The sequence below is a fragment of the Myzus persicae genome, unplaced genomic scaffold (genome assembly GCF_001856785.1).
Source record: "Myzus persicae strain clone G006 unplaced genomic scaffold, MPER_G0061.0, whole genome shotgun sequence".
Lineage (NCBI taxonomy): Eukaryota > Metazoa > Arthropoda > Insecta > Hemiptera > Aphididae > Myzus > Myzus persicae.
The window spans coordinates 123,943-148,477 of record NW_019104060.1 but is presented as its reverse complement, the minus strand read 5'-3'; the positions used below and the strand labels follow the sequence as shown (position 1 = coordinate 148,477).

Below are 24,535 nucleotides of genomic sequence, written 5' to 3'. Positions count from 1 at the left end.
TTATCAACTGATATTGTTTCTACATTAACAGTGAACTTTTTCAGATATATCTTAAAATTTAGAGTAATCTACTAAAAACTGAACTTTTATCAACGGCAAATAGTGTTAAAATCTATTCTATATATGATAATTGATAAGTTTATTTTTTTTAAATTATTTTATAAGCAGTTTTGAACAGGAAGTTTGAATTATTTAATTATGAATTTAACTTTGAAACTTATTTTATATTTTTCTTGCGTATTGATATTTAGGTAACTTCCCTCTTTTTTAATGTTTGTCAACTCCGTTTTTAAGGATCATATAGTGCATTATAATGCCCCATTGATAAGTAATGATATCTAACGACTATAACCTCAATCCTTATTTATTTTAACCACTAACAAGCTGTCGCTTTTATCAACAGACAGGTGATGGAATTATTACAGTGTGAATAAACATAATATTATATTTTAGGAATACGAAAATTATACGATTGTCATAAATGTATTAATAAGCCTAGTGATATATTTATTATCGGTACATATATAGTGATGGCCCCGAGGTGTAGGTGTGTAGAACTTCTGGTGAAATCGGTTAAACCTGAACAATTTTTGTACATTTTATAATATGAATACAATAATATTATATGTTTCATTTTCCTTCCCGCTGGATCCTACAACTTCCATGCTTCAGACCGGCTCACAATCTTACAATCACGGACTAAGAGCCTAACTCAGTCCGTGCTCACAATTCAACGGCTCACATGGAGATATATCACCCTAACACTGCGACCACTGACCAGTCCTCGTCCAATTCCACGAGGAATTTATAATATAGCAATATGTGCGATGTATCTATACATAATTTTAATGGTACCCATTTCCAGATATAAGATATTACGTAACGCGTAATGGAGCCAAATGCCAATATCGTGTCCCCGAGGAACCCGCGTCACGCCTAATAATTAATATCGAGTACCACATATTATATATACCACAACTATATGCCTATAATATATTATATATACATGCACGTGTGTGTTCTATATTCTATATGATATTATATGTATATGGGTGGGACATGGGTTCATCTGCAAAACCTCTGCGGGTATATATACACATTACACATAGTTACAACAACGTTTCGGCGCGTATATATATGTATATAAGCATGGGAATGTCGTGGTAATAAGGGACATATTATTATGATTATTATTATTGTATATACACCCGACATAGTATATATATTATATTATACACTTGCAGGGGCGTGTGGCGTCCACGTTATTTTAATGGAATTCCGAGACCATCGTTAACGATCGGGTAGCGGCGTACACTCGCATACACACTCTATATATATATATGATAGTATTATATACACACGAGTATGTACATATGTATTCGGTTTTGTTTGTCGAAATGGTCGGTCTCCATGCTCTCTCTCTCTCTCTATATATATATATATATATTTATGTGTGTGTGTGTGTGTGTGTGTGTGTGAGTATGTTTAATACGCGCACATCGTGCAGTGTACCGGCACCGCGACAGTCTCCATGTGTTATGCTATGAAATATTATTATTTTCGTGCACACATGGCCGAGCAGTGTGACTAAACCGATAGGTTTGATATTATACCGTCATACACCGAGAGTATTATGTGTCGAATAAAATCAAGAGGACTTTAAACCACCGAAATCGTATCGGGATTTTTGACGGAGGAGCAGAGAAAACAGTGCGATCGCTTTTCGTCTACATAGAGCTAGGGTGGATGATACGGAGGAAAAGATCGAAGTTACTCGTTCGTTTAAAAAAAAATGATAATTCAAACAATATTTTGTACGGGAGAACATAATATTAGGTTTACCAATTTTACGAAATTGTGGGTAAAAAAAATACCTAAATATATAAAAACAGATTTTCTCTATAACATTATCCTCTTACAAGAATTGTAGTAATAATTTAGACGCCATTTAGCTGTTAATTTTGTCTAGACGCAGTAATAACCGACTTACGTCAATGGGTTTTAATTTTCTAAATAATTTCGTGATAAATGTTATGGAACGACCAACAACAACAACGAAATGGGTCCAAATGGTAAATACTTTTGATTATAATTAAAATATATTTTGATTTTTCTAAGAATGTTGACAAATTTGTTTATGATAAACTCATTTTAAAAACTCCATTAATACGCCTTCATAGATCGTGTATTATACGTCTTAATGTATTGCATTTTCAATATGGGTTTGCGTCTACACGATAAGACTTTTAATACGGAATAAAATTGAACATAATCGAAACTAAAAAAATTAAATACTATAAGATATATTTGAATCTTGAAATTATGCAGAATTCACGCGATAAACTAAACATCACCAAGACCACGAAACGCATATTTTGTAAGCGCATTCGTCATCCTGTTAATATGTCCAATATTATGCAGTACGTCATGGTCAGAGTTCGGGACTTTAGAAAACTTAAAAATATGTGCATATATATTGTTATGCTCCAAAAATGTCATTTTATACACTAAGACGAATTCCTATAAGCACAAATATTTTTGAATCAAATACATTTTTAATTCATTTTTAAGCGTTTCCCACGATTAACAAACAAAACACCGCATACCTAAGTAGTTTTTAATTTATAGCCTATTAAAGCGGAAAAAGCGTTTTCGTATTTGAATTCTCTCAAACTACCTATTATAAAAGTCTTTGTATATTATTACTCTACCATGTCTTACTCCATTCAATAGTCAATATGGATACGTGATTACAATAAGTCCCTAACCCTGGTCATAATAGATGGATAGATGTCTGGCGGCGGTCGTTGGCGGAGAATGTCAATTATTGCAAAAGTAATTTCTTAGTAAAACAAAAAAAACGTATAACATTTTTTTCACAGTCATACATCATAATATTATTAACCTTGAAGTCAAGCCAAACGGTTGATAGGCTACAGTTCAAAGAAACGTTCACTTCAAATAGACTTGCCATCTTTTTTTCCAGTATAATATCTAATATTATATATATATAACTATTTTATGAGTTTAATTCATTTTCTATTGATTAGTATTTATACATAAAAAAAAAATCATTATACAATACTGAGATTATAGAGTGGTTCAATGTAAGTTTATAACCATATAAAAACAAATTAACCCTATAAAATAGTAATGTAACAAAATCAAAATGTTGTATTGGTATTAAATACATGCGTAGATAATATAATATATATAATAAAATCTGAATATTGAGTATAATATCTCGATAATAGTATACAAATTATAATTTGTATTTATAATTAAAATCAAGATTATTTTAGTCGTTTATAATTTTCTTGTTGATACAAATGTCAATGTGGCGTTGCATATTGGAAAATTAAAAAGGAAAGTCAAAGATCCACATCTATCAGGCAGGACACCCCACAACAAAAGTTAGCTAATATTGCACAAAATACGGTTTTAGTAGTAGTCGTCGCCGTCGTCGTCGTCGTCGCTGAGCAGGTCTTGTACGAAGTAGTATCGACATACCAGCCCTTATCAGTTCTCCGTCCAGTTGTTTAAATTGCACACAAGGCGAAGAATGATAAGGACCGGTATGCGAAACGATTTCACGATCCACGCACGTCTGAAACACAAAACAAATGACGTTTTAAAAACACGTTAAATTGGTCATATTAATATACGTATTATGCTATGTACACGGTGCAATAGAAATTGTGCAGTTCGTATCATATTTTTGTGACCGAATTAGGTGCGGTGGTGAGAGTGGTGCATAACACATAGCGCTTAATCACTAGTCCTAAATATAGACCAAACTTACGCGTGCCAGGCGAGATGTATTATATTCGCGTAAAATTATTAGATACCTACGCCTGCACACAGGCCTAATTAAAAAAATTTATTTTTAGAGGGGATTCGATTTTTAACGACCGCGATGTCCTGCAGGGTGATATTATTTTTTATATGAGTCTTGGAAATTATGATGGGAAATATTACTACCTGATAATCTGCTCGAATAACTGCGAACTAATAGTTTAACCGAGTGCATCAGATTGGAATGGCAATGCAAGCGCCCACTTAAGTCCACCCTCTCCAGCAGTGTAAATAATATATACCATGATACTCTCACGCTCACCGAGTATAATTGTTTTAGCACCACTAGTTCCATTTTTGGTTTTTGCAGAAATCATTTTCGATGGCAATTTATCGATCGGAAATTTAACAAGTCTCGTAACCGTATGGTTAACCGCAACTCACCACAGATCGTCATCAAACGCTTACGGTGCGTATATTATAATATTATGTATATGTAATATATTATAAATAATACGCGCTTCTTTGTAGCACGATTCGCCCTTAAGTGACTATACAAAAGCGTACTTTTGGGACTTTTCGCCGTAAAACAAGAAAAAAAGAACAAATACTTAGTATATAATAGTACAGTTTAGGCGCGCATCGTATATTATACGTGTCGTTTCACGGAGACGTTTGTCACTCGCTAGCGCCTGCTAGTATAATAATATATCCTGCAGCACCCTCGGAAAAAAAAACCATTATGCATTATTGATTGAAAACGAGAAAAGTATAATCGATAGTATTATTTAATGACCAGAAAAATAAACAAAAAACCATGTACGCTGGCCCCGATCCCTCGAGGGGAGGTACAAGTGCCCCCACCGACCCGGTCGTCTACAGGTATATGCATATCCCACGTCCGAGCAACGGAGGCCATATTGTGTACGATCGTCGTCGATCGAGTCATTTTTCTCCGTTTCTCGACGCACCGGCGTTATCGTTTACTACTATATACTCTATACCTATACCGTTATATCCTCATAGGTAACACTGCTGTATAATAATATATGGTATTATAATAAATTATATTATTTGGGCACGTGCGGCACACGGCAGCGATTATAAATAACGTTCGGGCGGCTTCCGAATAATGCGACTGTACCCGCGGGGTCACAGAGTCCTGCGCAATATACATAATATTATCATTTAGGTGAGTACCTACGTGCGAAAAAGAAAAAAAAAATCGAAATAAAAAGCTCGCAGACGAAACGGTAAAACGCGGAACGAGGTGAAGGCGAGCGCGACAGCGTAATATTATAATGTAATGCGATTAACATATTATTATTATTATTACGCATTAATATACACTGCTGCACTACATAACCCCGGTGTACACAAGTACCCATATAAAACCGCCTCTGTATACCTATATTTGCAGTAATATTATGTAGATATTCGGTCGCATATTATTAAATATCGTAACACACACGAGACGGACGTTGTTTTAATATGTACCAAATGCGTGTGTTACCGTGTTATAGGGTACGTAATACATTCAACACTCTGCGAAGTCGAGCACGCGAAACGGCTGTACGATTGCAGTAGGTAGGTATACATAATATTATTATACAATAAACTTATATACATACATATTATGTACCTATAAATGTGTGTGTGTGTGTGTGTGTGTTTCACTCTGTCTCTCTCTCTGTGTGTGTATATTAATAATAGTGTAACGGAGAATAACGCGTTACGTGACCGCTGCCGTCGGTATATGCACATAGCATCTCACACCCACGCCCACCCATATATATATATATTATGCATTACATACAATATAATATATGCAATACATATTTATAACACACACAGGGTAGGTAAATTAGATCGGACGCGATAGTTATACGCATACATAATATTAGGTATAATAAAGTATACTGCAGACGAACAGTACCAAAATTTATGATGTATTATAATATAATATGTACCTCGAGGTGTATGCGAATGTCGTGTTTTGTGAGGTCACGTTGAGTCGGGGTCCATCCAGCATCCTCGTCTACGTGATACCTATGTTTTATTGGGTATACGTGCACGGCGGTATACACGGTATGTATAAAATATTATGTCGGTTATTGCGGTATGGTCGACGTCGTACTGCCAAAAACGAGACTTAAACGCCTCCTCCCCGCGGAGCTTCCTCTCTTAAATTCGCGTTTCTACATTAAAAACAAAATAAAAAAAAAACTATGTTTTAATACAACGTGGGACGTGTGCTCATCAGCTGACACTATATCATATTACGTAATACGACAGTAAAATAATTTTCGGAGACAAATCTGTGGAGACTATAATGTCAATTGACTGTGTCAAAACGATCATCAAATTCGCGTTCATGATGTAATAAGTTGCGATATCGCGCTGCAGTCGTGTCCGTTTGATGTAATAATATTATAGAAGTTAAGATGTATAAATTTGTCAAAATGTTTCACTATAATAATGCAATATTATTATACGACGTGTCTCACGCATAACCATCGACCGCAGTGTCGTCGCTTCGAAATTCGGATATTCTAATTTACATGCATCATGGTGCCAATAATAATAATAATAATAATAATAATCGTGGACGTCCGCTTTTCGCTATTGTCGTCTAATCTGACTTACTCGTACACACACATTTAATTACCCGACACCATGTGTTTCACTACTACTACTACTATACCTAATAAACACAGCGCCACTGTTTTGTCTTTGAGCGGTCGACGCTCCCACGTCGACGCCACGGCCGTCATAACGTTCAATTATATTAGTCGGAAAATAATATATTACTATTATTATTTCAATGACGTTTTTATTCGATTAACCTTCGAAAAGTTTACACGTAATTAAGATTTTTTCCTAAACATACGTTTCAATTTTTATTAAAATGTTATTGTTGATTTGACAGCGATGTTTACACATACTATGATGCCTACAACCCATTTTTTTTTCATTCACACGTTATATTATCATAAAACGCTTAATACATTAATGCATAATTTAATATAATATTGTGCATTTATAAATGTAATAAATAAACTGACCGAAATAATTTTGATCTGGAGACAGTTCGTGTGTGGGACAACGAACGACAGATTGGAAAAAAAATGGCCGTAATATAACGCGGTCGAAGTCGGGTCACACACGATATTAAATATATGTATTATTAATAGTATTATACGCACTGCAGCACAATAAATAATTCGGTTTTGAAATTCGTTTTTATCGAATTATACGCCTAAAACTGAGCACTCAATAAATACGCAAATCTGCGGATTATTATATCCGGGATTGCAGGCTGTCGATATTATAACTATGCGGTATTATATATGTATACAATATTATAATATATTATTAATACAACTATATTACACCATAATAATATACCACACCGTACAATATTGCTACCATCTCTATACCACATTATATACATTATTATATGTATATATATACGTAGGCACTATATCTATATAGTGTCTACAGTCTACGTGTATAATATTATACTTTCAATAATATCGTATCCCTAATACCGTCATGCTGGCATATACCATTATATATATACCTACTGTTCAGAATCACGTATTATTCATGCGCATTCGACGTTTCACCCCGGATTAAACTCACGACAACATCTGTCGGGAGTATATATTTACGATCACTTTGATTGCTCCAAATGCATTCACAATATATTCATCAATATGGTAGAGCCTGCACCATAATGTACAGTTTGTCCCAACAAAAGTCGAACGTACCGCCCTATGCATCTCTTTTGAAAATCAATATTGAATACAATATATTATTATTATATCTACTTAAATGCGGGTTTTTCAATAGTGCCAGATTTAAAGGAAATTATGCTTTGACGAAATTCAGAGAAATTTTACTTTCGTTCTTTTACACTTTTGGTCATTTTGAAATAATCATTTGTGTCAAACGATTTAAAATAAAAATTATAAAATTTGATCAGGAATTGCCCGAGTTAGAGCAGGAGATTACAGCAAGTTAGGGTGTGCGATTAATTATTAGGTATACATTTAATGAAATATGTGTTATTTGTGTATGATAATCCGTAATAATAGATCTACCTATTAGTAAAAATTTCAAATACAATTTAAAGTTATTCAATTTTCGTTTTTAGTTCATCATATTCCTACATATTTGTTTTTATACTTTAGTAATAAATAATTATTTTCACCAACGGTTATAAATATTTCGAATACCAACAACTTTGGTTTTAATAATTATTTTAAAATTGTTTAAAAAAACTCACTTTTAACGTTTATTGATTTTCCACTGGGATGTACTTAGAGTAATACTAGACTTTTGGAAATACTATAGGTATGCACGACGACGACAAAGACAGTGAGTGATTTACCGCTCACGACCCCTTAGTATAAATTATTTTGTAATAATATAAATAAAAAAATCTACTCTATCTAATTTTTTGGCATGGAACACAGTCAGCTGCCACCGACATACCGTAGTAGTCCGTAATTGAACCCATTATTTATTCCTTCGATTACTATAATACAATAAATGTATATTATATTTTATTCATTATTAATTTTATAGGTTATTTAATCTATCAAACGTAATATTATTACAGCATTGTTCATCTAAGTCAGTTTTTTTCAACGAGGTATTATAACTGCTATTATTATTATTCAAATCGTACATTTATCGATCGGAACAATAAATGCTTTTTCATTTCAGCAGCCGTGTTCAATCAGAAATTATATTTATATACCGAAAATTTTAGAGTGGTTTTTTTTTTGTACAGCACACGCATGACTGAATTCAATTTTCTTTTTTCCCTCCAACATAATAATTAAACGCAGGGGCAAAAATAATTAAAAAATAAACACCCTTAGCAAACTAGCAATAATGAAAACAACACCGTTCTCGCCGTCGCCTTAAATCTCTTTCGCTCGATTTCGAAACGAATAACTTTGAGTTCCTGAACGGCCCTGTCCCGCCGTCGAAGCTACACACCCCCGACCACCGATTTACCCCCGCGAAGGGGCTCGTAATCTTTACGCCACCGTGAACTTTTTTTTTGTTTAAAAATTCAATTACCGGTCGACATTAAAAGTTTGGAAAATTACTCTATATTGTGTATCACTGTTTTGCTATTTTATACGAAATTAGAAATTGCATGGTTACAACGTGAAACGTGTTTTAATAAATTACCTGTGAACGGTGACTTTATAAACGAAATTTCCAGTCAAGTTATTTGAGAATTGCATAACATGAAAAAAAAATAATATTAACATAATATCACAACGATAATTTTCAAACGTAATTAAGATGATTTGCAAGTGGTTTTAGGTATATACAGTGGTGAAGCAATCATAACATAATCCATAACCATGCAACCTTCGTGTTATACGTATCTTCCATTTCCATAAACACGTTTGTCATATCACGCTATTCTAGTCATAATATTTGTTTCAATGTCTGGATATTTGAAATTTATTATATCATCAAAATAATGTTATTAGTTAATACTATTATCAGGTATTTATTATTTGGTACATAAACTGAGAATGTTGCGAGAAATATTAATTTCGATATTTGAATATTTTTATTTTTATTTTTATTTTTTAATAAGCAGATTATGATTAATTAATAATCGATTCACTTTAAATACCTATAGTTAAAAGAAACGAAAAATTTGGACTAAAAATGTGAAAAGCGTCCAACCTACAACAAATATATGAGACACGATTTATAATATTATTGTTTTTAAATTCAATCTAAATTAATATTATGTTATTTTATTTAAAAAAATATAATAGTTATAATCGTAAAGGTATACAAATTAACTTGACCAGTCTTGTAAAAAATATTCAAGTTAAAAATTAGTTAATTAGTTCTAAACGCGTACTTATTATAATATTACCATCCACGATATTTTAGATAATATACACATCAAACATAAAAAATCTCTCATAATCCTACTCGCTTGAAACACACGAACACACATGTATTTTGTGTATTATAAATTATAATATGATGAACAAAATGTATACGTACGTTTTTTTTAAATTGTTTTTTGTACAAATCACAGACACATTATTTCGGGCGTACTGCTAGTCGCAGCCTCGTTTCTCACACACATTTTTGCGGGCCGGCTGATTCTCTATAACGGGCGCAGCTGTGCCACGGAGGGGGTGTCCCCTTTTGTGTTTATAAAAGCAGCGTACGAGTACACACGCGGTATACCCTCCAACACCTGGTCGGTAAAAAAAAGGGAAAAGAGAAAAGATTCCCTCTTGGAAAAAAAGTCGAAGAATTCCGGCCACCGAAGACTAGCTATCTTATAATATAATAAGTGCAGCAGATAATTATTTTTGAGGCGATCGAATGTGTAATAGACCGACGTACCTAGTAAATGTTTGAATAATATTAGCATATTATGCTATTTGGTCGGCGTCGTATGCACAGCATGGTTAAATTCGTTTGTTCAAGTTCAGAGACATCCAAAAGTTTTCCAGGACCAAGGGAAAATAAATGTTAGGTGTCACCATGACACAGTGTTATAAAATCAGAATGAAAGTCAAAAGTCACTGTTTGCCTCGTCGCGTCGATACTTGCAGTAGGTAACGAATTTCTACGAAGAAATTTGTACATTTTTATCATTAATCTTCTAGTTTCGACACCACGACAATAATGAATGACAATAGGCATTATTATCATTTAAAACGGCTGACAACGTTGTCTGTTAATCTGTTTATATAATTTACCTGATTATAGAAACGATATAAAACTGTTTTATCGAACTTTCATGAAGGAAGACGATTTTAGCAATGTTAGGCCCAAATTATGAGTGTAACACCGATAGTAATCTTGATCATATAAGTACCAGCTATTATATTATCAGACTGACACACAAGTCCATCAGAATTCTTTTAGGCGGTACCTAGATATTGTCCTGATTGCCCCCCCCCCCCATTTGAATGGGCCCGTATAAAACATGTACGAAGACGTGAGTGTGTGGGTTCCACCAAATAGTATAATATATATGGTTTTAAAGAGGTGCAGACTTAAAGAGGCAACCAGGACTTTGGTTAAAGCGGTTATAAACGCGAAATATTTGCGTGAACCTACTCAAAGAGCAGGTCACGTTGTTCACGAAACGTGATGACGGAAAAACAATACAATAATGATTGGCAAACGACGCTTTCTTTCTGTGAGTGTATAGGTACGCCCTATGATATCTATTCTAACGCCACTTTTTTCGGTGAAATAAAACCCGTATCGAATTCTCATTCTTCGAGTCAGCGCAACAACTACAACTAGGTATAATAGGTACGCTGGTCGTTGTATTATTTATTACTATTATGGCTATTTCGGCCGTAATATTTTAATTGTTATTTTTTTTCTGCGTTGCTTTCGAAAGACTTCATGCCTTGACGACCGATCACCGGCTTCGGCGATTAACACAATCACGACGCAGATCGTATGTAATAATATAATAATATATTAATGTAATACTGTGTTATAGGACGTCACAATACTGTATAACACACAATTTCGCGCGTTACTAAACAGCTATACGACAATACGTTGGGCGCGTGCTATTTCGAAAATATAATAATAATGTAAAACGATTGAAAACACACTACGAGACTGCGCGTATGAGCGAAAAAATTATCACAACAAAAGGCGTTTCCCCTAGGGTGGTGACTGTATGTATATACATATACAAGTTTATATATTATATTATTATCGTAGGTATTGTTTACACCGGCATTAAACGACACACGAACACAACGGGAATACCTACCACGTGCGTTTTGATCGTAAGACTTTGTAAAGACATTTAGAGTTGCACGAGGGACGACAGCGGCCGGGTAGAAGATTATATTATAGAATATAGAGGGATGGCTGGCGGCGTCGGTCACGTATCACGCGTCCGCTTTTATCCCCTTTGATTTATATTTATTGTATTTTTCTCCTTTTTATTATTATTACTATTATTATTATTATTATTATTATTATTCGTCTTCGTCTTCTTCTTCTGTTTAGGTCCCTCAACTATTCCGGGTGACTATTGTTTGTGCAACACAATAGGATTATATTCGGTTTTATACTGATGATGTGCACACGATAGCGGAGAGTATACAAGAACTCCGCTTTAGGGAAGTGTGTAGGAAAAACAAGGAAAACGGTATCGGAAACGCCGAAAATAGTTTTTAAGAATAAATAATAAATATGTATACAACATTCTAGCTGTACAGCTAAAAGCCAGTCGCTGACAAACGAACAGCTGATACAGATTACAAGAAAATAACAACATTTTATGGTAAACATTTTTCTACATTCCTAACACGTGTCCTCGATGCGCGCCATAAATCCTTATAAATAGTGAATCGATAACAATATAGATAAACAGTTTTTTGTAAGAAAAGTCCAAAACGACAAAATGTACATTACACCAACTAATTGATTGTAAATTCCGTCTCTATTATACGCACAACGCTCGCATCGCATATATATGAGACATACGAATTAGTGAGTTATTTATTAATTCTACGCAATGTTACTAAACACTATTTGGTATCATTAAAATAATTTTTTTTAAAACGTTCTACGTCACACCAAAAAAATTGTTATGTTTGAATCATAACCGTTTAACGTAATCTCATATATTATCCATGTCACTAGAACCGATAATGCGACTTATAATAATTGTAGATTATAAATTATGTTAATTATCGAATAGGTAAGTAATAATGTCCGATATCCACCTCTGGCCATCGTTAATAACTATTTAATGATCTGGAATTTATGATTGTTAAATATAACGAAGGCGACAACTTATAATTATTACGTAGTATAAAATAAATGTCAAATAATTTGTAAAAAATTACAAGGGTTTATGTTTAGTCGTGTACCGTATAGCGTATCATTTTTTCGTATCTTTTGTTTAATAAGTTCAACTGTAATACAATGGTAGGTACATAATATATTATACACATTTTGTTTTGCTTCTAAATTAACCGTTGGGATTTCGAATGGTATTTAATTTGAAGATCAACTTTAGTTTTGAAAATGACACAGTGGTAATTTGATATATTATAAGCGGCGTTTGCCACGGTGACATTTAATTTGAACGCACTTCAACATCGCTAGCGGCGGTCCGAGGTGGACATTTTCGTTTTTGTCATGTAACTATATATGTTTAATATAATATTATTAATATGTGACGACCATAAATCAAACGTCTGATGACAAAAAATGGCGGTCAAGTATAACGGCCATGTACCTTCGACCCGCGCGCGCACATTGCAAAATATTTATACATGTATATAGGGATGACTGCAGCCGGCTGCGTGTCTTATGTATATGTACCGTGCAACAGAATGTGTTTGCTTCGTACCCATTTGATAAATTATTGTGCAGCAGTGAAGCGAGCCAGAAATAATGGTAATAATAATAATAATAATAATAATAATTCTAGTTCGTCGGACGTTTTCGTGACGATAAAAATTCAATATTAAAAGCTTTTTGCCGACGAAGGGATATAGATTCGATACCGCAGAGGCACAGCACATAAATACATTATGCACGTAGTTCATTGTTGTTTAGTAACGTGTAAGCCCCGTTTCGGGATAAAATTTTAATTAACTTTAGGGAAATTCTGGAAGGACGGCTGAGCACTGTGCGTGCTAACCGGAGGAAAAAAAACCGCCTGAACATAATGTATACATACATATTATAACTATGCCGAACTCACCGCAGCAGCAATATATATATATATTATATACCTATACTGCAGTTTGCAGTATATACAATTTATAGTTTCACAAACTTTCAGGAAAAAAAAATTACGAGATAAAAACGGTCAACCAGCTTTTATGAAAAAGTTAAGCACATCAAACGAATTGTTCGGAATAGAATTAAACACGAGTTGGTGACTTGCCCGAAGGGATTACACAAGAATGCCGGCCGTATTCACCGGCGTATAGCGCGGCAATAAAAAAATAAAGGAAAAAATATGATTTTAATTAACCGCCTCTGAAAAAAAATAAATGTAAAAATCAACAGAGTGATATTTTTTTTGCCATACGCCGCGTGTGTAGCGATTAAATAGGGTTGCGAAATTTGCCATGCACATTCTTGTGCACGCACAAAAGATATGTTTAAAATTACCGTTTTCCAGGTGCATATATGGCATGTGCAATACGACCCTCCTGCAGGATAAAACGTCTGTATGAAACGCATTGTAACGTTTTTTTCTCTTTCGCAAGTCCGAGTGAATCGAAAATAGTGTGTCGGCAGCACGTTTGCGCATACGGTTGATAGTATATACTTTTGGTGGTCAGTAATGTTTAATGTTCGCTGATCGATTTGAAAATGCATTATGTAGCAATGACTGTTATAATAATAATGATAAAAATAACTAAACGGTATTATTGTCATTAATTATTATCGAATACAATGGAAAACTATTCAATTTCCTCTGCCCTTCATTTGTTTGTAGCTTTTTGTCAGACGTGTAAAATGAGCGAACGTTTTAATTACTTTGTAGGACTGCCTGTCACTGTGACCCAGAAAAAAATGACAAAAGCCATTCTGATATTATCCCCCCGAAAAAAAAGAAAAAAGAGAAAGAAAGAATAAAAACTCGATAAAGCGTTATATTTTAAACCATATATAACTACTGACCCTCGGCCATTATCCCATAGACTGCACATAGACTCTACACCCACTACAAAGGCTAAACATATTTTCGTTTTAAAGTTATCCAGCATGTTATTATACCATGGCAAATAACTACTTTTAATAATATCATTCAATGTAACACATACGTTTAAGGTTTAACAAAACATGTTCTCGGAAATGCCACGCCGATAACGTTATGAGTTATTACTTATTAGGTACCTACTTATCATATGAAATAATAATAATGAATAATTTTCTGTTAATTATTGTTCAATAAACAATGCAACTGAGGTGGAAGTAATAATATCGTGGTTCCCACCTCAGTTGCGTAACCACACGAAAAAAAAAGTACTTACCGAGTTCAAAAATGTACTCGTATGTTGAGTCTACAGGACAATATCATCTGATCAAAAACATTTGTTTTTTAATTTAACAATAGGCTATACCAACTAAAATGGCAATCGCTGTTTCAATAAATATGATTGACATCTATAAATATTAGTGTTCAATAATTAAAATTATGAAATTATTATGCTGAATATTTTTAGCTCAAAATTCTATTGACAGTTGAAATTATAAAATAATACTATACGGAAGTTTGAACAAAGCATATATTGATTGACAAACTAAAGCATTATATCCTAATAAGTATTTATTAAAAAAAAAAAATTGTAATACGTTTTTCACGTAAAATGTAGGAAAGAATTAAAAAATGTATATTGAGTTACTCTCCGAGTCAAGTTTTTAATTTAATATTTTTTTTTTATCAGAATTAATAATATATCTCAAAATTAGCGTGTAGTTTAATACCTCGATTTAAAAGTTGTGCTCATTGTATTAGAAGATCAATGACATCAAATATAAAATAATATTTAAATTGCATTTAAAATGTAATAATTCCATAGCTACTTATAATTTATAATATTATTACGTATTAGGAACCAATTATAATAATACGCGATGACCTCTGCAGTAATAGACTTCTTTATCTTGGTATATTTAAATTGCTTTTGAAAATAGGTAGATAAATTCAAGCTGGCGCGTATTATGAAAGATATTTCAATAATATTATTTGTAAATTTGTGATCGATTTTTATGGGGAAAACCTTAATAATTTTTTTGCGAACAAATTTACTTATTCGGTAATAGTCGACTTCCATAAAGCTTCGGCTAACCTGTGTAAGGCCGAAATTGTACCTATAAAACTTCATGATATAACGATAAAATATTATGTTATAAAAATGTCTACGTTTTTTCTACCCCCAAAGTATACCACTAACTCTAAACCACAATCAAATATGGATGATGGGATTTTAAACGGGAGTCGTTTATCCTTATATTCGCAGACATCAAACTTCCATGCGCTTCGGGTAAGTTTCATAAAAAAACTTTGGAAATCCGTTTATGTATTTTTTTCGGCTTAAATATTGTTCCGACTATGGGGGAGTATGGGTGGGGGGAGGACGCCGTGACGAGAAGACGCAAGTAGGGTGTTAGGGGATATACTATTATTGTATAATACACTGCAGCATACTAGGCACTACCTTATACAATACAACTCGATTTTCGACGCGGTATAGAAATTAATTCGGGAAAAGGCGCAGCTGCGACGAATGATAATTATCGACGCCGTTAACGACCGTTCGGTCTAACCGTCGTTGCCAAGATAAATTAATTTCGTGGCCGGACGCATTAGAAAACAAAATGCCACAACAGGCGAACAAAATTAAACGCGCGCGGATTAATTTATACAAAGCGATGTGTATCGTTATTGGAACGTTCAACAATATAATATAATGTGTAAGGTCACTAGGTTGATTGGATCAATGATCTCGTATGGCAATAACAATATTGTAATAATATTGTCGTACACTCATACCCGTCTACACACACTATTACTAATGTAGTACAAAATAAATGTTTAAATTTACTGCGTTATAATAACACGATGCGCATTATATTCGGCGACCAGGACGATTATCTTATCTCTCAGTTTTGAATAATATTATCTTAAAATCGCGCGAGCGTGTACATGGTACAATATGTATGTATACATTGTTGTTCACGCGTACGTCATAATATTGTCACAACACTGACATAATAATATAGTGTACGGGAAATGTTATCGAAAAAAATTTACCGCTCAACAATAATAATTATTATATTATAATCGGATAAAATGACATCGTTAGCAAATAAAAATATGCCAAATATTTTTTTTGAATGATATAATAATAATAATATGATTTTTTTTATCTCAGGCTTACGGGCATACGGGAAATAAGCATTTTCGTTTGAAATTGTATATATAGATTCCGTTGTAGAAGTATGGCAGTGTAAAAGTGGTTCGGATTATATAATTTATTACTAAAAAATAATAGAAATAGTAATCAGTTATTGTTTAATTTTTTATATTTTGGCGGCACAAATATAAAGCTCTCAGTCTATAATGTGTTAAATGTGCCCGCGTAGGAGGAGGTAACGCGGTGAAAGTTTCGCTTTCGAGCCGAACATTTGATGTCAAATCACCGCGGGATGTAAGTGTGTTGTGTGTAACATTAGTGTTGACATTTTTGAGTGAGCGATGTATAACATTTTTACAAAAATTATTTTATAACGCTAGGTTTAAACCTAAAATCGATATTTCGGGCAGCGATAACAACAACTACAACAATATGAAAAGCTCAAAATACTTACGAATGACGGGACACGGATGGCCGATCTTGAAGTCCTGCAGACGACGGTCGTGGTCGGAATCGGCGGCGGGCTCAGACTGCGATGAGGACTGTCGCCGCCGCACCAGGACCTGTACGGCACACGCGAGCCAAATGAACGTCGCGGAGTCGTCGCCGGCCGAGTGTGGGGCGCGAGTGCCGCCGAGTGGAGAGAGAACGTACCGGCTGTAATATATTGAAATAAAATATAATAATGTAATGCGGCGCGCGTGCGCACTAGTCAGCGCTAGCGCTGCAACCGGTGGCTAGTAGAGGCGACCCAAAAATAGGGTTGATGGAGGAGAATACAGCAATAATATTAATAACGATAGGTACGATTGTCACGACCAATTCATATAAGAAATGTATTTTGTAATACTATAACGTTTACATATTATGACAATTTTTCCGCGTCACATTTTTTTGGATTTCGTTTGCTCGACCTATCGCTTTAACGAATATATTTGGCGTCGAGAGTGAAACGGTGTACTACCTATGTCTGCGGTTATATTGTGTCGCTATTCCTTGAATATTATGAAAATATTAACACACTCTATACCGAAGACATGGACGGTCGGAGTGACTAGGTCGTGGTAATTTTATTATTGCGATATTGTTATAACTTCCATTATTATTATTACCATCACCATCATCGTTATTATTAATATTATTTATGCGGTGGTTTTTGTACGGGGTATTTAGCTGAACAATGGGTGGTTTATTGTAATATACAGAGGCATTTCGCGGTCAGACTTCGGTTGCCTAATTCAGAGTTATTCGGTTGACGGTTCTCGCAAAACTTGCACTCCTGAAGTGGCGACATCCGACGTTTTTCCGGAAAATTATAAATACCAGTCATAATAATAATAATAATAATGGCATTATTATATCATTATGCAAACGCCTTAACCGTGACCTTAAAATATCTCACTGTAATGTTAGCTCTCTACGTTCTGTATATTATTATTATTTTAGACTTGTGCGCCGTCCTTAAACAGCTCCCTAAACAGTTCCTATTAAAAAAAATATTTACGTTTATGAACAACTTTTGATGTTTCTCTCAATAAACAAAACACAACGAAGTGATATCTTCTTCTCTTTTGTTTCCAACATATTAAGCTACACTTTATTATTTTATTTTTCATATTAAAATGATGAAGCAGTCATAAACTATTATGTTCTGGACTGTTTGAGTACCTACTAAGTTTTAGCCATAGTGCTATAGATTAACTTCTTTGACATCGACAGGTTATGTTGTTATTTCATGGCCAGTAGTCAATACACATAATAATATTTAATAAGCGGACAAGATAAAAACGTGATCTTTTTATTATTTCATTAATCAAATGATTTTTTTTTCTTCCTGGTAATCTAGTTAAGTTAATGAATTGCTTCTCCTCACAAGACGTTTATGTAGGAAGATAAAATCACATACAAATAATAGTATTTTTAATTCTATAATAGTAACATGTAGCATCATTACATGTGATAACTGAAGTAAATAATATTAAAATGTATATAATATAAAGTCAGTACGTTTGTTAAGTAAAATTTAGAAAATTTTAGTTTCGATCTGGCCATACTAACCTTGATCACCTGATGAAAAATTACTACTGTCCCTCCAAAATTGAGGTATCAAGTCACATTAAATTCAATAATTTTATCATAGATACATACTTATACTACAGTCATTTTTTTGTCGATAAACAGTAAATTGTGGTAAAAAGTGAATGGTTTTTGTTTTCTGTTTTGTCAAATATGCAGAATATTACAATGATTAAAAAATCATCTGAACAAAAGAATACTCTGTTTACTAATTAGTAATTTCTTAAATGAAAAGAATGAAATCAATAAGGTATAGTATTAATAATTTGAATGTTAAAATTATTTTTAAATGAGCAAAATTTACTTTATTTATTGGTGCTTATATATTTTATGCGTCGATATAATTTGTTCATAAATTAATTTTATCAATTTATGTGCAAGTACAAGTAATAATAATATTAGTCACCACAATTTTTGGAATACGGTTGAGGGTGGTCAACCGGGGTCGATGACTATGTACCAACCTCAATGAAATCCTAAATAATATGCCACTGCACGTATGCAATATCGATATTGTAATGGGTATATTATGCTAATCTGAGGTGTAAATGCCAACGCACTTGATAATTTAAGATGAATATTTTATTAGAATTTATAACATATAAAAATATTATAAACCATGCATCGTAATTTATTCTAATTTATTTATTTTTTATTAGTTTTGTGTCACTTTAGAATTTTATTTTATATTGGTAGGTGTTACATAAAAATGAAGAAAAAAATTATTCTCATTGACTTGTAATATCGGTTATATAATAAAATATCAATAATATAATATTTTACTTATTTTGGATACGAAAGAGTATGAGACACGCGAATCATTATTATGACGAAATTGACACCAAGTTGTAAATTGAACAGAACATTAGGTATTAGATTTTGATTTCTAGACATAACCATTTAATATAATGTATATTTTGAATACAATTAAGTTAATCGGATTTAATAACGCGTCACGGATGGTGTATACTTATTTTTGTTCTTTACATTTAAAAATCTATTTCAAGGCTGATTTCGGAATCTGATTAATATTTTCTCGCTAAAAATGATTATTGATAACAATTAACAATTGCTAGTAATTGTTTGACGATTATCTTTAAATGATTAAATGGGCTAAATTATACGATAATATTTTTTTAGCTTTTAAACACATAATATATTAATTCCATAGCAAAATGATACAATTTAAGTTCTATTCATTATAATAATGATATTATATTAATTATATTATAATTTACATATTATAGTCTGAAATTCAAAATTTTTTAATTAAAAAATAATACCATAGTTAATTGTTTTATAATTATAAAGTCATGCTTACTGTTTGATTAGCATGGAAAGATTTACAAAACGTTTATTTTATACAATACGTTTAAATTGCCACATTCTGTTTACCATAATATTGTAAACTATAATTTACTGTTTACCATATTTTTTAGAACAATGATAAAATGCCTTTAAAATCGTAAAATGTATAAACATTTGAATTAAACTTTGTGATACCTATGTAAATCGTGAACACGTTTTCTCAAATATTGGATTAAGTTTTATATTTGTTTAAGTGTAGTTACAAAAAGTTTGTCAAGTATAATACCGAGTGTAATTGTAATTTAAACCTTAAAGTTTAAGCAATTTCTCATATATATTTAAAGTGATAAATTGGTTCTTACTTTTTAGAACGACCAATAACACAAGTATACAATTCCTCGTTTTTTAAATATTTGTACAATATTTTGATAATATTTTTATTTTTATTTTTTGTCAATATACCTCAACTACAACTAGTTTGTCGTAAATTGGTTATTATATAATCTAAAATACTTGTCTATACTAATCACGCGATGGCGTAGATCGTTGTCGTGTGCAATGCACATATTTTTGTAATGACGTTTTCGTTATACTATGGCTCTAATAAAATTATAATTTTTTTTATTTATTTTAAACATTTTTCATCACTGATAGACGTGTCTTTGAGAGTTTGTAATGAAAATTGTCGTCAGCTGGTGTTGTGTTGAGATGGACAAATAAAAAATACCATATTTTGAGAACACTGTGTCTGTGTATAGAATATAGATCATAACTAAATTCTAATAGTATCGTAATCGTATAGTAGTCGTGTTTTAGATACGTTTTTATTTCTTAAATCGGATGAAGATTTTTGAATTACTTTGTAGGTTTATATCATCAATATTGACATACGTCTATAGCTCAGGCACACATATAATATCTTGGACAAAGCTATAAGAGTTCATATTTATATGATGATTATAACTCATAAGTGTATTCTGCAAAAAAAAAAATCATGTAATCAGTTATAGTAAGCTGTAAGCAAATATAATATCCACTTTAATAATTTGGACGTATCTTTCGACACTAGATGATAAAATTTTACAATATTGTTTTTCTACGAACATTAATACCTACCTAGGTCTAACATTCAAAATTTAATTCGTTATTATAGATAGGCAATTAAAACTTTTTGAATGGTAAACTATGTCTTATATTAATTATTATAAGCAACGCATTTTCTACAAACTGACGAAACTTTAAATAATAAATTAAAATCATCTCGTGCGTGTTCACATATTTTTATATAAATATCTACTATACAATATTTATATATTTAATTTTTTTACGGGGCCATACTTAGGAGGGGCGAAATGGTAGAGGGTGGAATATTTATGGAGGGTGATCCTGGAAATATTACAACTACAAAACGATTGTAAAGTAGGATGTTTAAAAGACAAAAGAAGAGAATGTTAAATTCACAATCCAAGCCTTGACATTTACAGTAATAAGATATTTAAATAAAAAAAAACTGATAAAAAAATTATAATAGCGGTACATTATATTATTATGTTATTCAATTTAGAGTGAATTCTCGTGGCTGCAACTGAAATATGTGCTTAATCGCCGTTTGTTAAACGAAAAAATGAATGCTATATAGTACTGAAAAGAGGGTAGGGGAGCAGTATTTGTTTGTTCTGGTTGATAAAATTCTAAATGCGGACCACTTTTTTATACATTGTACATAATTTTATATTACACTCTACTCAGTAGTCAGTACTCAATAATAATATTGTCTTAAGATAGTAGCCCACCATTATATTATGGAGTTGCTGTTGTTGAGCCATACTATACGAGTATAATGTTATAATAATAATATATTATTTTATATTGTAGCTACATAGTATTTACTATTTTGTATGTTCCATAATAGTATACTGTCATAATATATGTGGCCCAGTGGCGAAGCCGCCAAGGTCTAAACAATTGACCCCATGCGGGCGATGGAAGATTGAACTTTATTTCGGGCAGATTGAACAGTATATAATAATAAGGGCGTCGGCCGTTTGAGTGAGCGTGACTTTTTTACCCTAAAATGGTAACATGGAACATATGAGCTAAATTTTCTAGCTCTTTCGAGCACGGATATACTTTCTACCTCAGAAATACTATATATAGGCCAGTGGTTGTTTCCAACATGTGGTTATTAGGTCAAGTGATACTTGAACAATTTCAAAATGTGTAAGTGGTACGCAGATATAAAAAGGTTGAAAACCGCTGATATAGGTAATTTGAAGGTGGATTTTTAGTGATTGTTCGTGTAAGACAAGGGTTGTTTTTTAAAGGAAAAAATTAGCATTTTCTTCATTTATTTCTGTGTCTAAAGAATAAACGAAATTTGTTTTAAATTTTTCAATAAAAATTATTGAAATTTAAATAATATTATTTATTTAAGAGATCTAATTTAAATGATATATTAGTATTCATAATCAATTGAACACTTTTTCTTGTTACTAAATATTACTTATTTAATTACATATATAATGGGTATATGGGTACCTATTAATGAACAAAATTCGCTGTGACAACAATGGAAATGTTAAAACTATACGGTGTAGTTACTGAAGGAGTTATACGACTTGTATGTTCACATATTGTACAATACAAAAAATATGATAAGAGTACTGGAAATTAAACGCTTATTACATTATAAACCGTAATTCGAACATTTTTATAATCACGCTCATTTGGCTCGTGTAAATTTTCTACTCGAATAAAACAACTAATCGATTTAGAGATCTCAAATTGGATATCGAAGTTGTGCTCATATACCTACTATTTTTTTTTCATCCAAGCTCGCTCAAACGTCTGACGCCAACAGCGATATAAATACATCAACATTGTATAGGTACGATTGCAGTCGCGAATTCGTGAGTGGCAGGGTCGTAGCTACCCTTCCTTCGACCTAAACCCTTTTTTTTTAAATTTAAGACATCGATATATTAATCAATTATCTTTAATAACATTACAATAATAATTGACAAGGATTGTGTTACCGAAAATTCTGCTCTCTTGTCAGCAAAGTCTGCTCACGCCTATGGTCGCAAATATAAAACATAATATGTTTGTATAGTACGCAATATACGATGCAGGTGTGTACAATATGGCAGACCTGTAATACCCATATAGGTATTGGTTTTGAGTGTATTCTGTGTGTGTGTGTGTGTGTGTGTGTGTGTGTGTGTGTGTGTGTGTGTGTGTGTGTTTGCACAGAAAGAGAGAATATCGCATCCCACCGACTATACCACCGTATGGTAGGTATACATAATATTATGTATATAGAGATATACCGTCACCTCAATCTCCACCCGGCCGTATATAATATTTATTTTATATAAAACTACCCCTAAGTTGTGTATTATGTACTTTTTTCCACTGCAGGCCAAAGCAATTTACTTACCACCCGCACGCGCCGCACGTCGACGTTTACCGCCGTAATGTATAGTATACACGCCGCACGTTCGTTTAAAACTTATATACTTCTCTAGGAAAAAAAATTGTTTCCCATTTCATACAAATTTTGTTAGTGCACTCGATCGTTACGCGTTCTTTTTTATTATTATTTATTTAAGTGGTCGGCCGCATTACCCGCGCCACCCTTTGACCATAAAACGCGAGAGCGAGCGCCCTTGTGCGGGTTCGTCTGCCGAAATTCAATTTCGGTTATTACCGGCTCGGATAATATACCTATACACCACTGGCCGTAGTTGGCCTTTGCCACGGCACGTCCGAAAACCAAAACGTGTCTGTGAACCAGAAATACTACAAACAAAACAGTTTAATTAAACAGTTCAATAGACCGATTAACCGTAGTATAGTTATATACACTCGATTACGATTAGGCCAAAAATACATAATATACAATCAGTAAGTTTTCGATAAACACCATATTATATTGTATAGTTCAAAGGCGATAATTACAAGGCATCATTACGAATCGCTCATATTTAAATTCCATAATATTATAATATACAGCCCGCGGACGAGTTAACAAATAATAAATTGTGTTATTATACAATAAATACATCGATGAGTTCAAACGCAGTCAGTCAAGTTATAAATGAATGTAAATAAATAAGACCTTGAAATAATGTCTGCCCTTCGAGGTCTCGAGGAAGCGTATTATTTTGATTTGGAATGTTGGTGACAATCATACACAACAATCAGAATTTCGAAAGATGATATTATTATATAATAATGATGACGCGTCTAAAGATGCATCAGACCATTCTGACCGAATTGGTTAAGCATTGGGCCGAGTCATCTTATCAATAATGTTTAGAATTAATAAAGCCTGCGTCAATAATATTATAATGATGTTCTTTACTATATCGTTATCGTTTATTTTAATCGTACATAATAATACAACACTTTAAATATTT

At 32.7% G+C, this 24,535-nt stretch overlaps 1 long non-coding RNA gene across 1 annotated transcript in view; it reads right to left on the bottom strand.

Moving 5' to 3' along the window:
• Positions 1 to 238: 238 nt before the first annotated feature.
• Positions 239 to 24,535, bottom strand: part of LOC111038205 — a 40,411-nt gene continuing 16,114 nt past the window's right edge. Inside the window, exons 2-4 of the long non-coding RNA XR_002604951.1 lie at positions 17,185 to 17,387; positions 5,766 to 5,993; positions 239 to 3,607 (exon numbers count right to left, since the gene is read on the bottom strand). This is a non-coding gene — a long non-coding RNA (uncharacterized LOC111038205). The remainder of the gene's footprint in view (positions 3,608 to 5,765; positions 5,994 to 17,184; positions 17,388 to 24,535) is intronic.